We start from the raw sequence: 17416 nt of genomic DNA, 5'->3' as shown, positions 1-17416 counted from the left end.
CTTTGAGTCATGAAAATTATCTGCCGCATTTACACAGTCCTGAGTGAAATTAATAATGGTGACAAGTTCAGAAACTACCATGATGAGGACCAGAATAGAATAGAATAGAATGTCACCAGGGGAAGGACTCTTATATTCTTGCCTCTCATACAGCATCTTCCCCTGCAGCGTAAGATCTTGGAAGATGGAAGGAAATGACTTTCAACTATTATCTTTTAAGATCAGCTGGTATTGGATGATCAGTCAGAAGAACTAAGGAAAATGACCATTTGTGTGATAGATTATCTCTGTCACAACAAAATAAAAGTATCTTCCTTGTACCACACATAGTTATATCACACTTTACATTTGTCATCACAATTTAGTCAGCTGGTTCTTTCTACCATTAAAACATTATCATACAACCATCCTCTCTTCAGTCTTGGAGCCATATGCAATAGAATTACTGATCTGCCTAGCCATTCTTGTTATGGTGACTAAAAACAAATACATTGATCATCAGTTCCTTACATGACTAGCATGAAATTATTATGAGAGCCTCCATAGAAACTAGCCAGCCTTTCTAAATTTTCAGCTCTTCTGGGGTAAGTAATTATTTTTTGACAAGTGAGTAAAATATCCTGAGTTTAATGTCATCATCCTCATCATCATGGCAGAGAGTGGGTGACTACATCTGGTGCCTTCACTGGAAAATGCTCACAATAGGTTTTCAAAGCTGCATTAAGGGGTATATGTTTAGCACTGTGCTATGAGATCTGAGAGTTAATGAGAGCCATGTATCTAAGCACTGCTTTTAAAATGTACACCTAAGGATCTGAGATATTAATTATGACATACTCTCTATCCTTTTCCTTAAAGGTGGGCAACAGACAAGCCTTCTCTTCTGGAGAAGCCTATATGACAACTACGAGAAGCACTGCCTTTTCTTAGCAGTGTCTATTCCCATTGTTGTTGGGGGTGAATCTGCTTCCTTCTAAGGTTGATGTCAACTTTGTCCTAGGCATGTTGCTTAGCAACATTTATACTGTGTTCTGCTTTTTCTGCTCAGTACTTACGCTTTTACTTTACTTTCTGAAGTGCAGCAAAATGTTCACTAATCTTCTGATGCTACTGCAGATTGAAGACATTCCTATAAAAAATGTGAGTTGGAACACTGAGTATGAATCACTAACATCAAGACCCTGGCACGGCATTTCTTGGGAAATCCATTCTAATGAATGTCATCTGTGGACATCAGTGGCTTAACCAATGAATGTGCCAGTATTTGACAAAATACCTCTTGATGTTTCATGCTGATGATAGCAGTTAACATTAACATGTGGTGATTCTACAACTACAGATTTTCTATTTTCCCATAACTGCATTCACACATCATCTGCCTACCTACCCCCATCCATTCATATGCTTTCCAGAATGTTACCTTTTACTCTTTTTGAAAATCATCCATATAATGTATGTCAGCTTGTGTACAAAACATTTTCAGCAAGATCATCAACTATCCACCAACCTTTTTATAAAGGGAGCTATTTCTCATTGCCAAAAACCTTTATTTTTAGAGCTCCATCTTGTGGCAAGCAAAACTGTGGCCAAGAGCACATTATATGGAAAGTTGGTAAAATTACTCTATGTGTTTATAACATTCTGCATGGCACTGCATTCAAAAATATTTCAGAACATTAAAATCAAAGACATTCCACTTTCGACAGTCAATAAAATTCGTATCCAAAACGCAAAAGTAAGTAATGACATTATTTGATATATGTTTACTGTTCTGATTCAAGTTCGATAGATGTTTACATGGAAACCTGCCAATTTCAAGACAGAAAGCCAAACATTTTTTTGAACCCTAAACAACCTTTCACAGCCTTAGCAACGATCAAAATTGTTAGGAGAACTTACTATTGTCCTGATTGCCAAGAAATATCAATTTACTTTTCTTTCTGTCCTAGAGTTTGCAGTTACATTCAATGTAATTCATTTACAAATGTCCTTCAATCAATAAGAAAATACATACAATAAATGTTTCAAAGCTATAAAATCAGCCCTGCTTTAAGCCCATGAACTAAAACAGGTTTTATTTGCAGCTTCTTTGTGCTAATATGTAACAGCACATACCTAATTTTTTATCAGTTTAAAACTGGAGATCCCATATATCTATTTTTCCCCTTCTATATTCAAGTTATAAGTAAAATTGCCTTTCATGAGAAAGGCCTGCAAATTATTAAAGTTTATTTTTAAAGCTGGGAGAGTAGTGTAGCAATTGTGTTCAGTAAAAAGTAATTGCAATTTCTATCTAAATTATTTTTGGGAAAATTAAAAGTGCAAAATATAAAACAATTTTAATGGCAAGAAGTCTATTATACTTTGTAATAACTGAAAACAAACATAGACATAAAATCTTTCGGAAAGCAAGAAGCCTTAAAAAAGGAGGCAGAGTACACTTGGCCTCTTATGATGCTTTTTATTTAAAGTGACTTTTATACAGCTAATGAGAAGAATATGTAAAATAGATAGGGTAAAGATTTTGTTAACAAACAGTATATCATAAAATTTGCTTTTCCTCCTCCTGATTGATAATAGAAATAATAATATGAGGTAATATCTGAGAGAAACAGATTTTTTATTAGATAGTGCCAAGACTATTTTTAAGAGGCTGACATTTAAACATTAATTTCAATGTTACTAAGAAATTATTTTTACACCCAAAGCCTAAGCCTTTGTCTTTGGCATTGGATTCAGGTCTAGAAAGGTGTAGTTGTTATCTGAAAAAGAAATCATTTTTAGCCCTTCTGTGTCTTATCACAAAGAGAGTAGGCAAAATAAATCAGGGAAGAGTAAAAGTAAAATTTGCAATAACCCAATACTACTGCTTCATCCTCCCACATCTCAGCACATAAAATTTACTGTCAAAAGAACCCACATCATGAGAATTAATCAAGGAACTCTTAAAATACTCCAAGCACCTACCTTCTGATGACTAATTTGCCTTTCCTATTGCAAACTACTAATTTTTTATCTCAATCGATATGTACAAATATATCTCACCATCAATCACCAGGGGCAAGGACAAACTTCCACTATTTATGTAATACTGACTACAGGATGAAACAAAAATTGACTAAAGCTAACTTGGGCTGACTGCAACAATGGAAGGAGAGAGAGAGACTGGAACAGAGAGACAGACAGAAAGTGTGCTTCAGATGACCCATGGGAAAGCTTAAAGAAATCACTGAAGGTGCTGATGGAAGCTGAAAAGCTTCAAAGGGCAAAACACACTTTAAGGAAAGATTCAATAGGGACCCCAGAGAAAGAGAAAGAGAGTGACATAAAGGGACTAGAGGGATCTGGTTGAAATGACCAAGCACAGATAGAGTCCCTGAGCAAGAAGCTCTGAGTGGTGTGGAAAAGGTGAATGATCGAAAATGTCGGGGATGTAAGAAAGATGTCCAGAATTACTCTGGGGAATTGGGAGAGAGAGGTCTGAAGAAGTACAAGTATTGCTCATGTGAAATTAGAGAGATTCCCAGAAGAACCCAGGAGGCTTTGAGAGTAAGAAGAATCTATCTAGGTTTTAAATATGGTTGCACATATCAATGATCAGATAGATTTGATGGAGAACTCTGCAGAGGTATTTAGTGTTGAATTAAAATCTATGGATTACTAGACTTAATAGTGCATCTAGAACACATGATTGGCTGGCGCATACACATACACACACTCACTAAATAAATAAATAAAATACATTGGGCAACTGGGAAGAATTTGTGTGGGTATACATCCAGAAGTGCATACATATATGATTTTCAGTCGAGAAAGCAAAGAATTTAAAACGATTCCATGAGCTGGAAGACCAAATGCGTGAAGTAATAGGCAGGTCCACTGAGACAGAGCCTGTCTTCATACCCACAAAAGAAAACTTCACTTAGGGACACAATCTAGATGTGGATTTGGCAGTTACAAGCCAGGAAATCCTAGAAAAGAGGTCTCTATTTAGACTTCTTCCTGCTCCTGAGTCAGTCACTCCAGTCCCAAATAATAGGTAACACATAAGGCAGGGAATATATTCAAACTGCAGTTGGCCAAGAGAGACAGACAGAAAGAAACCACGGACATCAGCAAGGCCAATGTGATCTATATGTCTTTCTTGACCAATTCCATGTGTACATTAACAATAAGATTGGACTTACCAGGGTAAATTTTCATTAACTGGAGACAGAGATTTCCTCTTCTATCCATGGCTCATGACACTAATATTCCATTCCAAAAACTCCACAGACAAAAATAATAAAAAGTACTCCCACCTCCATAAACCCCATCATCACCACTAGCAGCCAGTTTGTCCCAGAATAGTACAGTTGCCAGGTTTACTTGGTACTGGATGTATTTACATGCCCAATATTGATTTGCATATGGTGATTATCATTAGCATATGTTAAAGTTACAGATGGCGGCAAGGCTGCTAGGGCCTGTACATACACAGTCTGTTGCACAGTCTGATTTTGAAATCACCCAGTCATGAAGATACATGGAAGCATGTATGCCCCAGAGTGGTGCACCTATGTACATCCCCTCAACTACTGGAGGAACCATTAGGCAGGTTAGTAAGGGCCTGTGTGCCTTAGAACTGCTGGGCATAGAGCCCTTGCAATATGACATTCAGATATGATGATAAACACAAAACATGTTCCCTGGAAACCTTAAGGCACCATCTGGTTTTTAAAAGAGATGTGTAACATGGGAGAATGCATTAAAAGAAAAAGGCTGTTAACTCTAGTCACCACCATCACCACAGTTCCCCATCCCCAAGTACCTCCTGAAACAATTGTGGTTATTACTGTGGACTCTCAGCTTCAGTCACAAAGGGGGAAAGAGGGAAGGATGGGAACCATGATAATCAGGAAATGACTGCCCATCACCTGAGGTGTTTGGGGAAGGACACAGAGCAGGGAGCCTGCAAGCCCATTAGGAGGGAAGCAGTGCTGCTATTTCACTATGCAGTTTATTGTTTTTCTATCTCAGGAACTGCTGTGGGAAGCCGGGAAGGACCAGTTCAGAACACTAGTGCCAGCTTTGCCACACATTTATTCTCTTTTTTTCAGGATTCTTTGTGATTTGGTTGATGTGGGCAGTGGGGAGATGCACTAACCAAAATGTTTATTTGTGGCTACTTTTTTTTAATATCTCCCAGCCTACAATGCTTTGTACAAATGCTATTAAGACTTATGACTTCTCCCACTGAAGTCCATGAGAATTTCCCCATTGATGTCAATTGAAGCAGGATTTATTCATTTATTTCTTATTTATAAAATCATAAAATGGTAACAACCCTGTGTTTTGTAACATATTACATATATACACATCAGCAGATAAAATAATCCCACCACAGAAAACAACACCCCGTCTCTTCAACCTTCAAATTGCCTACACCCTGGAATTGCCTTTAGTTCAATACATGACAACCAGCCAAGGTTGGAGTGTCAGAAACATGAAGGCAATGACACTACAATCCGTTAGTAAATACTACACCCAGTAGTATGTAATTGCAAGGTGGGGCCTGCAGTTTGAAATTATTGAGATATTATCTTTAACCGATATTTTTGTTCATTACAGAGAAAATGTAGTATTTTCTGGGAAAATTTTGATTTTTCAGTGAAAATTTCAAACCGATATATTTCAATTCTAAAAAAATACCAATGCGCCCCAAGGCTGTTGTTGTTTGGGTGCCTCATCCTCCTATTCTCCTCTATATGCTAATCTCCCACAGTGCACCAAGTTCTCCCCTCCTGTTGCGGGGAAGTGCAGTAGCATGGCAATGATGCATCATGAGAGATGAAGTCCCACTAAGAAATCCAGCCCACAGAATAGAAGTCTTTTGGGGTTGGTATATTCTGTTTTTCTGTTTTTCCATAAAAAATTTAAAATGTTCATAAAAAGCAGAAACTTTTAAAAAAAATTTGTTTTGTCAAAAAAAAAAAATTCTCACTGCAAAAAAGTTTGGACGAAAAATTTTCCACCATCCTCCCCAAAAAATGACATGTATTTGGAGCTCTCAGAACAAATTATAATGGTAAATACTGAACAGTAGGAATAATGAATAAACGGATTATATATTCCAAATATTCCAAGTTACAGAACCAAGGCTCTGATTCAGCAAGATACTTAGGCACATACAAAGCATTAAGTGAGTGCCTGATCCCATTAATTTCAAAGGGCCCACATATGTGGGATTACTCATGGTTTTAAAGTTACACATGTGCTTAAGTAAATTGGTGAACTGGGGCCCAAATTTGTAAATTTATATCAGTAAAGTAATATAGGTCAAGGTGATTTAGACAATATACATTTTGACAATACTTTTGAGCCAGTTTTAATTTATATGAAGGAAAATATAAAATATGAGCTGGGTATTCTTTTTCCCCATATTGTTTACTTTTTCCCTTCTCCCAACATTTATCTGCATTTTGATCCATAAAACTTCAAAGGGATATAAAGTAACATTGTTAAAAGGGGGCCAGTGTACTGTATATACATGGCACAAAAACAGAGATTTAATTTTCCTAATACTTTTATTCTTCTGCTAACAAATTTGGTTGGTTAAACCTTGGTGGTAGAATCAGAATGTTACACCAGAGTTAAGCTTTAACATGAGCAAAATTCTCTATTAAAATGTGGCCCTAGAGACTGTAAATTTGAATCCTGGAACTACTGGTCAAATTGATTTTATAAGATAAAACAAGGAAATTACTGGGTCTTACCTTGAGAGACCACACAGAAGGATAATTTAGAATAATTTCCTTATAAGAAACACCAAAAAGTAGGAGGAAGAGAAGTTTATAAATTGTTGAAATGACAAGATGCCAGAAAAAGTTACTGAAAAGTATTATGAGATGAGATGGGTGAGGTAATATCTTTTATAAGATATTGTCTCTTCAATACTCTGGAATGAACATAGCTACAACAACACTGCATACGTGAAAAGTACTATATTATATACCTGCTCAGATGTTCAACTCTTCTGGACATTCAGGCTAAGGGAAACAAGAAGATAAAATTAAACTAAGAGTAAACTCTGCATTGTTAATGTATACATATACATCTAGTTAAAGAAAAGGCACCTAACATTATACCTACCCCAAGCCAAGGAATTCTTTTGTAGAAGTATTTGAATGTAAAACAGCTAATTGCAAAAATAAAATAATAAATGCTACATAAATTAGAATTTTTGTTCTTAAAAACTGAATAAATTTCAACTCACTTCAGAATAGAAGTAAAATGCCACCCACCTGCCCCCAATGGCTGATGGGGGTGGCAGAGAAAGGAGACTGTCCCAGCAGCAAGGAAGGGAGACAATTGCTGAGGGACATGTAACTCCTTCCCCAGGAATCTCTGGCACCCATTGGCCAGCTGGGGCTGGGATGGTGATTGGATTTAAACTGGAATGGGGCCATGTGGAGCCTCTTTTGGCTCTGTTCCAGCAGCATAGTATTACTTGCCAGTTTCCAGCAGTAGTAGCAGCTGTCAATATGCAGTCTTCAAAGTAATGGAGATTGGAAGAGGACCAATGGTCTGCAACCAATGCAGAATGAGAGTCACAAGATGAGGGGAGCAGCTGGGTAGGATCCAGGACCCTGGCAGGAACAGTTCACTTTGTGGATAGTGGTGAGTCAGAAGATCGGATCCTGAACCTCTAATACAGGAGGTCCATGGGATGGATTAGGGATCTGAGTCTGAGGACAACGAGGGTGGGCAAGAACAACAAGGAGCTGGTGAGCCTCACTCCCATAAGCAGCCAAGAATCCAGTTTATGAAGAATGGCGGCCCAGGTCACTCCTCCCTCTGACAAACCCCTCAAGGGATATGGGATGACCTGGCAAAATCATTGGCATTGGTGGCCCATAGTTTGGGAAGTCTGCCTGACAAGTGTGGGCCCCTCTCAATTGAGGGGGTAATGCTGTCACGGGTTCGGGGTGGATCTGATATCCCACAAAGGAATACAGAGCAATGAGGAAGGGACCCTGTCACCGGGTGGCCACGTTCCTAATGGAACACAGGCAGGAGAAATGTTGGCTAATGCCCCTAGAGTTTATGAAGGATCTAATCACCCATTCGGGAATCATCTGTCTAAAGAGGTTAAGGAAAACATTTGGATGGGGGAATTTGTGGATTTATGTACCTTTCTGTTCAGGGAAGAGCAGAGAGAGGAAGGGGGAAAAAAGGCCAAAAAAGAGGACTAACCCCACGGACCTAAGGTGCCTCAAACTCTTGAGAAGTGGTCTGTAGCCTTTCACCTTTATGTGAGTGTAATTTATTTGAGGAGCCCCGAGAGGTCTATTTTCTTGTTCAGGATTTAATAGCGGGGGCTTATGATACATATGGCGGGTGGGTTGCATGGTCAAGGTATGACAGTTAATTTAGACAGGAGGTGGCAGAGGAGCCTGATTTACCCTAAAATAAAACAGACCATGAACTTTGGTTGGAGAATATGGCTCCTTATCACCCCGCCCAGCTGGCATTCACAGACAGCAGGTTGCCAATGCCAAAACCACATTTTCAGAACATGAACATAAAAACCAATGACAGGTTTCAGAGTAACAGCCGTGTTAGTCTGTATTCGCAAAAAGAAAAGGAGTACTTGTGGCACCTTAGAGACTAACCAATTTATTTGAGCATGAGCTTTCGTGAGCTACAGCTCACTTCATCGGATGCATACCGTGGAAACTGCAGCAGACTTTATATATACACAGAGAATATGAAACAATACCTCCTCCCACCCCACTGTCCTGCTGGTAATAGCTTATCTAAAGTGATCATCAGGTGGGCCATTTCCAGCACAAATCCAGGTTTTCTCACCCTCCACCCCCCCCACACACAAATTCACTCTCCTGCTGGTGATAGCCCATCCAAAGTGACAACTCTTTACACAATGTGCATGATAATCAAGTTGGGCTATTTCCTGCACAAATCCAGGTTTTCTCACATCCCCCTCACCCCCATACACACACAAACTCATTCTCCTGCTGGTAATAGCTCATCCAAACTGACCACTCTCCAAGTTTAAATCCAAGTTAAACCAGAACATCTGGTGGGGGGGTAGGAAAAAACAAGAGGAAACAGGCTACCTTGCATAATGACTTAGCCACTCCCAGTCTCTATTTAAGCCTAAATTAATAGTATCCAATTTGCAAATGAATTCCAATTCAGCAGTTTCTCACTGGAGTCTGGATTTGAAGTTTGTTTGTTTTAAGATAGCGACCTTCATGTCTGTGATTGCGTGACCAGAGAGATTGAAGTGTTCTCCGACTGGTTTATGAATGTTATAATTCTTGACATCTGATTTGTGTCCATTTATTCTTTTACGTAGAGACTGTCCAGTTTGACCAATGTACATGGCAGAGGGGCATTGCTGGCACATGATGGCATATATCACATTGGTGGATGTGCAGGTGAACGAGCCTCTGATAGTGTGGCTGATGTTATTAGGCCCTGTGATGGTGTCCCCTGAATAGATATGTGGGCACAATTGGCAACGGGCTTTGTTGCAAGGATAAGTTCCTGGGTTAGTGGTTCTGTTGTGTGGTATGTGGTTGTTGGTGAGTATTTGCTTCAGGTGGTGGGGCTGTCTGTAGGCAAGGACTGGCCTGTCTCCCAAGATTTGTGAGAGTGTTGGGTCATCCTTTAGGATAGGTTGTAGATCCTTAATAATGTGTTGGAGGGGTTTTAGTTGGGGGCTGAAGGTGACGGCTAGTGGCGTTCTGTTATTTTCTTTGTTAGGCCTGTCCTGCAGTAGGTAACTTCTGGGAACTCTTCTGGCTCTATCAATCTGTTTCTTTACTTCTGCAGGTGGGTATTGTAGTTGTAAGAAAGCTTGACAGAGATCTTGTAGGTGTTTGTCTCTGTCTGAGGGGTTGGAGCAAATGCGGTTGTATCGCAGAGCTTGGCTGTAGACGATGGATCGTGTGGTGTGGTCAGGGTGAAAGCTTGTAAACAATGGTCACATAAACACCACCCTATACCAGAAACCTACTGACCGCTATTCCTACCTGCATGCCTCCAGCTTTCACCCTGACCACACCACACGATCCATCGTCTACAGCCAAGCTCTGCGATACAACCGCATTTGCTCCAACCCCTCAGACAGAGACAACACCTACAAGATCTCTGTCAAGCTTTCTTACAACTACAATACCCACCTGCAGAAGTAAAGAAACAGATTGATAGAGCCAGAAGAGTTCCCAGAAGTTACCTACTACAGGACAGGCCTAACAAAGAAAATAACAGAACGCCACTAGCCGTCACCTTCAGTCCCCAACTAAAACCCCTCCAACGCATTATTAAGGATCTACAACCTATCCTAAAGGATGACCCAACACTCTCACAAATCTTGGGAGACAGGCCAGTCCTTGCCTACAGACAGCCCCGCAACCTGAAGCAAATACTCACCAACAACCACATCCCACACAACAGAACCACTAACCCAGGAACTTATCCTTGCAACAAAGCCCGTTGCCAATTGTGCCCACATATCTATTCAGGGGACACCATCACAGGGCCTAATAACATCAGCCACACTATCAGAGGCTCGTTCACCTGCACATCCACCAATGTGATATATGCCATCATGTGCCAGCAATGCCCCTCTGCCATGTTCATTGGTCAAACTGGACAGTCTCTACGTAAAAGAATAAATGGACACAAATCAGATGTCAAGAATTATAACATTCATAAACCAGTCGGAGAACACTTCAATCTCTCTGGTCACGCAATCACAGACATGAAGGTCGCTATCTTAAAACAAACAAACTTCAAATCCAGACTCCAGTGAGAAACTGCTGAATTGGAATTCATTTGCAAATTGGATACTATTAATTTAGGCTTAAATAGAGACTGGGAGTGGCTAAGTCATTATGCAAGGTAGCCTGTTTCCTCTTGTTTTTTCCTACCCCCCCACCAGATGTTCTGGTTTAACTTGGATTTAAACTTGGAGAGTGGTCAGTTTGGATGAGCTATTACCAGCAGGAGAGTGAGTTTGTGTGTGTATGGGGGTGGGGGGATGTGAGAAAACCTGGATTTGTGCAGGAAATAGCCCAACTTGATTATCATGCACATTGTGTAAAGAGTTGTCGCTTTGGATGGGCTATCACCAGCAGGAGAGTGAATTTGTGTGTGGGGGTGGAGGGTGAGAAAACCTGGATTTGTGCTGGAAATGGCCCACCTGATGATCACTTTAGATAAGCTATTACCAGCAGGACAGTGGGGTGGGAGGGGGTATTGTTTCATATTCTCTGTGTATATATAAAGTCTGCTGCAGTTTCCACGGTATGCATCCGATGAAGTGAGCTGTAGCTCACGAAAGCTCATGCTCAGATAAATTGGTTAGTCTCTAAGGTGCCACAAGTACTCCTTTTCTTTTTGCGAATACAGACTAACACGGCTGTTACTCTGTAACTTGCTTGGGTTTCAGTTTAAACTACTATTTTCATAAAGCCATGCCTATGGCATGCTCAGTGTCATGTGCTATTTTTGAAAGATTCAGTTCCATGTTGGAGTGGGTGACTGTGCGTGAGACTGGCCTGCATCACACAGTCCACTATGTTGATGACTTCTTATTTGCAGGAAGACAGGGGACAGGCAACTGCGAGTACATGCATCAGGCATTTTGGAATCTCGCTAAGTGCCTTAGGGTTCCCCTCACCATGGACAAAACAGAAGATCCTGACCATACTTTAACATACTTGGGCACTGAACTGAACACAGTTTGGGGTATTTCTAGGTTACCTGCAGAGAAGTTGAAATTGGTCAGGGCACTGAGATGGGCTCTTAAAGGGGCAAAGAAAATTACACAAAGGGAACTACAGATAGTCATGGGGCAGCTAAACTTTGTATGCTTGGTGGTGGCTCCTGTTCAGGCATTTTGTGCCCAGCTGGCATCTGTCTCCTCTGGAGTGTGAAAACCCCACCACTTTCTCAGGCTGGCAAGGGAAATGAAGGAAGACTTAGAAGTGCAGGAAAGGTTCCTGGAAGAGTTTAATGGGGTTTCAACATGGTGTTTGGACTGGTTGCTCAAGATTGAGTTGCAAGTAGAATCCTCAAGATGCATAGGTTTTGGGGTTTACTTGGAAGGAGAGCAGTATGTGCAGAGGTGGCCAGAAAGTTGGGTGGCTCGGGGTATTATAGGGGACATTACCTTCCTTCAGTTTTTTCCTATACTATTGGCAGTCACTATTTGGGGAGAAAACTTTCAAAACAAAAATTCCATTTCAGGCATTGAAACCACCAATCCATGGTCCGTAAGTGAACAGAGAGTCAGCTAATACTGTTTGGGTAATGAGGCTGGTGTGGGCCTTCGTTTTACACTGCCTGAGGTTTAACATCCATTTTCATTTGGTGCATGTCCTGTGATTGGATAATGGTGTTTTGCTGATGCTCTATCTTGATTTCAGGATGACAGATTCTGGGAACTCACCTCACTGGTCAGCAGAGATCCACAATGATGACCCAACAACTCTGGAACCTTGACTTATAACAGCTTTGGGACTAGCTGAGGAGTTGGTTGCCCCATGGACTCTGAGATCTTATAAAGCCAGCTTTTCAGAGTTCACAGAATGAAGTGCTCTGTCATGGGGACCCATACCCACATATCAGGTGGTGCAATATGAGTTTTCTTAACCCATTGTGGGTTGGTTCCCACCACTGTTTCTGGCCAGCTAGCGGGCCTCTCCTACTGGAGAAGGTTGGCAGGTTTCCCAGACCAACGCAGCATTTCATAACATGGAAGCTCTTATAAAGGTAGTCCAGGAGGGGTGGGAGCTGGAGGGACAACAAATTACCCTAACACTAGAAATTCTGACAAGGTTATTAAAGGCTCTGCCATGTGTCTGCAGGTGTGGGAGGGAGGACATTGCATTTAAAGTGGCATTTGTTGTTGCCTTCCTTGGTGCTTCCAGAGTGAGCGAGCTGGTGTCTATGGCAGCTGTGGACAGGTCCCAGTGTGCATTAAACATAACAGCAGTGAAACTATCTTCAGGATCAGTGTCTCTGTACTCAAAAGGTACTCAAAAACAGACCAGAAGGAAAGGAATGGGATTGAAGGAATGGGCAGATGAGCACGCTTGTGCCCCATAAAGGAAATAAGTCTCACTATAAATCCAGGGTCTGCAGCCAGACCCACTGTTCACACATCGTGATGGAAGCTTCTTGACAAGGTACCAATTCAGCATGGCACAGAGCAAAATCTTCCATTCCTGCAGTCCTGACCTGGGTACTCGTTCTTTCAGGATTGGGGCAGTGACGTCAGTGGCTGCAGGGGTTTTGGCCTGTGGCAGGTGCAGACAATAGGGCACTGGCAATCAAGGTGTTACAAGACTTACATCCACACCACAGAAGATGGCTGGGAACAGTAAAACATAATTAACCCAATACACTTGTTTGTTTCAGAGGCTACCCAGAGCGTATGCAATATTTGGATTTGCAGGCTCTCAATAGTGCATTGGGCCCATAAGAGTGCAGTCAGGATGGCAGCTGGAGCTCAGCTGGGCTTCAAGACCAAAGCAGTTTGCATCCAGTGGATCAGCAGAAGAGGCATCCAGTGGAATCAGCTTATGCCACTTCTGCACTCACTGAAGAACTGCATGGATCCACCTCAGGTCCTAGTTATTCACCTTGAGGAGAACAATCACGGGCTGTACAGGAGTCAACTTAAGGGACAGAATCCAGAAGGATGTTTTCTCTATTAGGCAATCATGGCTGGCAGTGAGGTTAATATGGTTAGAAATATTCACAAGGTGGGTTTGGTGGGGAGCCACAAGGTGATTATTTCTTGCATGGTGCTTAAACCGAAGTGAATAGGCAAGTCACCAAGATGTTCCTGGAAACAGGGGGTTCAGTGATACAGCACAGGGACATTTACAATCAGCCTCAAGTTTTCAGAGATGATGGCATATGTTTGTCAAATAGAGGTGCTGACATACACCTACAGGATGTGGGGGAATGGGCTGAACAGGAGTTGTGATACCAGGTGGCATGATTGGGGAGGGAATGACTAAGCTAGTCGAGGGCACCCCTGTGGCCAGTTTCCAGGGCTGTTAAAAGGATCAAATGAACAGTTCCCAGAGGTAAAAGATTTGGGATTTGGTGATAGGCTTTGGGATCATGGGATATGGTGAGACCTCATGGCCTTGAGGGCCCTTCTGGGCCAAGGTCCCCACCTTCCTGCACCCTCAGTCTTCCTCGCAGGGTGAGGGTGCTAGGACTCATAGAGAGCTGTGTCCTGGGGGTAGGCTGAGCGGAACCTAAGCAGAGTTCCGAGTTATATGATGAGCCCTGAAACCCCTGCACTGGAACCAATTAAATGCCTGGTATAGGTGAGGGGTGGGTAGAGCTCCTCCCGTGTGTTATAGTTTAATAAAAGTAGTGGCCTGCTACTTAATTCCATGCATGTGTCTGTCCTCATCAAGTGGTTCCAAATTATACTTGAAGCAGCTCATAGTAAGAGAGACAACAAGTAATGCTACATTAGAACTAATGATACCATGACCAAAAAAGAAACAGGCCAGTTGCCCATCACCGAAAATATGGCAGACCTGGCCAAAATATGCACAACATTTACAAGAGAAGCATGCCCTATGGCAGGAGAGAAGTGACTTGGTACTGAGGGGTTGCAGAGCAGTTCAGGACAGCTTATATTTGGTGGGAACTTGCAGATAGCTGTTTCTTACTGGAGCTCTCAAAGGGTTGTAAAGCTTGTTGCTGCTTCTGCTGTTTGAGCCATGCTTGCGCAAAGTGTTAGTAGGAACTATAGGCCCAATCTATCTTCCATTAAAGTCAATAGGAGATGAGCCCTATATGCATGTTTTAAATAAAGACTGCATAGAAAACAATACCTAGTCTAAAGACTTGGTAAGAACTAGGAAATATAAACTGAATCACTGTCCACTGATTTATCTCCCAATGAGAACTTGACCCCTCAAGAATTGTAAACCTTTCCTGACTGCTCAGAAGCTTGGGCAATACTTTCAAAGAGAATCTAAATATTTTGTGGGTGAAGCATATTGATGTGATAGTGTCTGAGCTGCAAGTGACCAGTTCAAATTCTAATCAATATATACACTATGAAACTGCATTGTGTTTTAAGATTATTATAGTACATTAAATAATAATTTCACACTATGCAAACAAAATGACTCTTTTACTATCTCAATCAGTGAATTTAGTAAAAAGAAAAGGAGTACTTGTGGCACCTTAGAGACTAACCAATTTATTTGAGCATGAGCTTTCGTGAGCTACAGCTCACTTCATCGGATGCATAATGTGGAAACTGCAGAAGACATTATATACACAGAGACCATGAAACAATACCTCCTCCCACCCCACTCTCCTGCTGGTAACAGCTTATCTAAAGTGATCATCAAGTTGGGCCATTTCCAGCACAAATCCAGGTTTTCTCACCCTCTGCCCCCCCCCCCCCCCCCCCCGGCTGTTACTCTGAAACCAGTGAATTTAGTCAGGACTAAGGCACAGATTTAGTGAAGATTACGCACAGATTTTAGAAATGAAATGGGAGGCAATCTAACAAATCTATCAGAAATAAAATCAACAACTTAAAAGTTTAAACCAATCATCTTGAGTATATATTTGAACTTGGATATGCAGATGTGGTGCACAAGTCCCAATGGTTCAGCAATACACTCAAAGGATCAACAGCCCTATAGACAGCTAAATTACTCGGAAAGCCAGGGAATTTATCAAACATGAATTTCAAAGTGGATTCTAGCCTCCAGGAAAAATGGAGTTGCCCATTAATGTACATACAAAATAAATGTTGTGTTCAAGCTCCTCCAACTATTTATTTTTGACACAGAACTAGTTAAAGATTTTTAATTTACATAAAGAGGGACAAAGAATGTTACCCCTTTGATGAAAGTACTCTGAGTATATATGGTGGGTCTTGTTTATTTTTTAAATCAGTAGCGTAACAGTTTTACAGGTACAACACAAAGGAATCATTTACACTCTTTCACATCTATTAGTGCATTATTTATAAACATCTCCAATTTCAGAATGTTAACATTAAATATGTTTCACACATGTAGAGGAAATTCTTACAAACTGATCATATATTATGGATGAAAATTGTAATAGCTACCCTGAAACTAGTTAAAGCAGGCATTTTTGAATTGAATACACTGAAGTATGCTGTATCTTTGCTAACTTAGGTACCGTTTAGCTTGTAACCTCAATATTTTCTTTATTGACCAAAAGAAATGTTAAGTTCATCCATTGTTGACAGATCATTTATCAAAATAAAATAATATAATAATAATAATGTTTCTTAAATAATGGAACATTTCATAGGTGCGATTGTTCTCAAAATTAGTCACTGGCCTTTCAGCTCCAAGACCTTGGTTTGAATTCATCTAGAGAACAGGAGATGAACCTCATTCTAATCAGATTACTGCAAGAAATCCTAGATGAAATAATCTTGACAGATTCTGGTCAACTCCTGATGGGCTCTAGTCCATATATTAAAACGAATACATAATTGACACTGTTCAGTTCTAAAAACAATCTGCTTCTCAAAAGAAGACTGTTAAATGTTGCCATCTGTAATTATTTTATCCTGAGTCTTGTGATTTGGGTTTTTTTCTTAAAGTCTCCAACTGCTGGAATCATGTTATTACCTGAGAATCTCAGTTTTCATTTCACTTCCGCATCCTGTGGCCACAGAATGCCTGGGATTGGCAATACTGTGTTTATGAAAGAATGGTGCCTGTACTACCCTTTTTTCCTACAGAAATAGGGAATGATCCTACCAGTTCAAAACTGATATGCATTGGCAAATTCTTATTGGAAGACCACTCTACTCCCCATCCTCAAACTCACACACACTTTAAGTCTAGCTTATGGATAAATAAATATAATGATCAGCAAAACATATCCATATTTTGAAGTTCTGGTTAGAAACAGAATATTTCAAAATTAAGAAACTGTAGAAATCCTTCATTGTTTTCAACAGTTTGGCAGTAATGTGAATACTATTGCAGCATTAGATAATTAGCCCCAATGTACAAAAACGTAAACACTTAAGACATTAACGGCTGATGAAGAATTACAGTTTTTTTGCTCTAGAAGTTAACTCTGAGAAATACCAACTCAGAATGTGAGGGATGGTGAATGATACCGCTATTCTCAAATACTGTTGGAACAGAATATAAATAGAATCAAGAGTACAAATTATAGTAGCAATCCTGCAGAACAGTCTGCATGAAAAGATCCATATGCTACACAGAAACAATGAAGGGGCCCCATATATAGACCTCTGAAAATGAGATATTACAAACTCTGACCACCTCCTCACAATGAAGACATCACAATAAATAAAATAAATAAATAAATAAATAAATAATGATACATAGAGGAC

General features: G+C 40.5%; 1 long non-coding RNA gene across 1 annotated transcript in view; it reads right to left on the bottom strand.

Moving 5' to 3' along the window:
* Window positions 1–1055: 1055 nt before the first annotated feature.
* The window catches only part of LOC140915364 (uncharacterized), a 43147-nt gene continuing 26786 nt past the window's right edge, over window positions 1056–17416 (bottom strand). Inside the window, exons 2-3 of the long non-coding RNA XR_012160141.1 lie at window positions 6995–7028; window positions 1056–1129 (exon numbers count right to left, since the gene is read on the bottom strand). This is a non-coding gene — a long non-coding RNA (uncharacterized lncRNA). The remainder of the gene's footprint in view (window positions 1130–6994; window positions 7029–17416) is intronic.

Source organism: Lepidochelys kempii, chromosome 7 (genome assembly GCF_965140265.1).
Source record: "Lepidochelys kempii isolate rLepKem1 chromosome 7, rLepKem1.hap2, whole genome shotgun sequence".
Taxonomy (NCBI): Eukaryota; Metazoa; Chordata; order Testudines; family Cheloniidae; genus Lepidochelys; species Lepidochelys kempii.
Note: the sequence above shows the minus strand (reverse complement) of the source record. Positions and strands in the feature narration are given on the sequence as shown.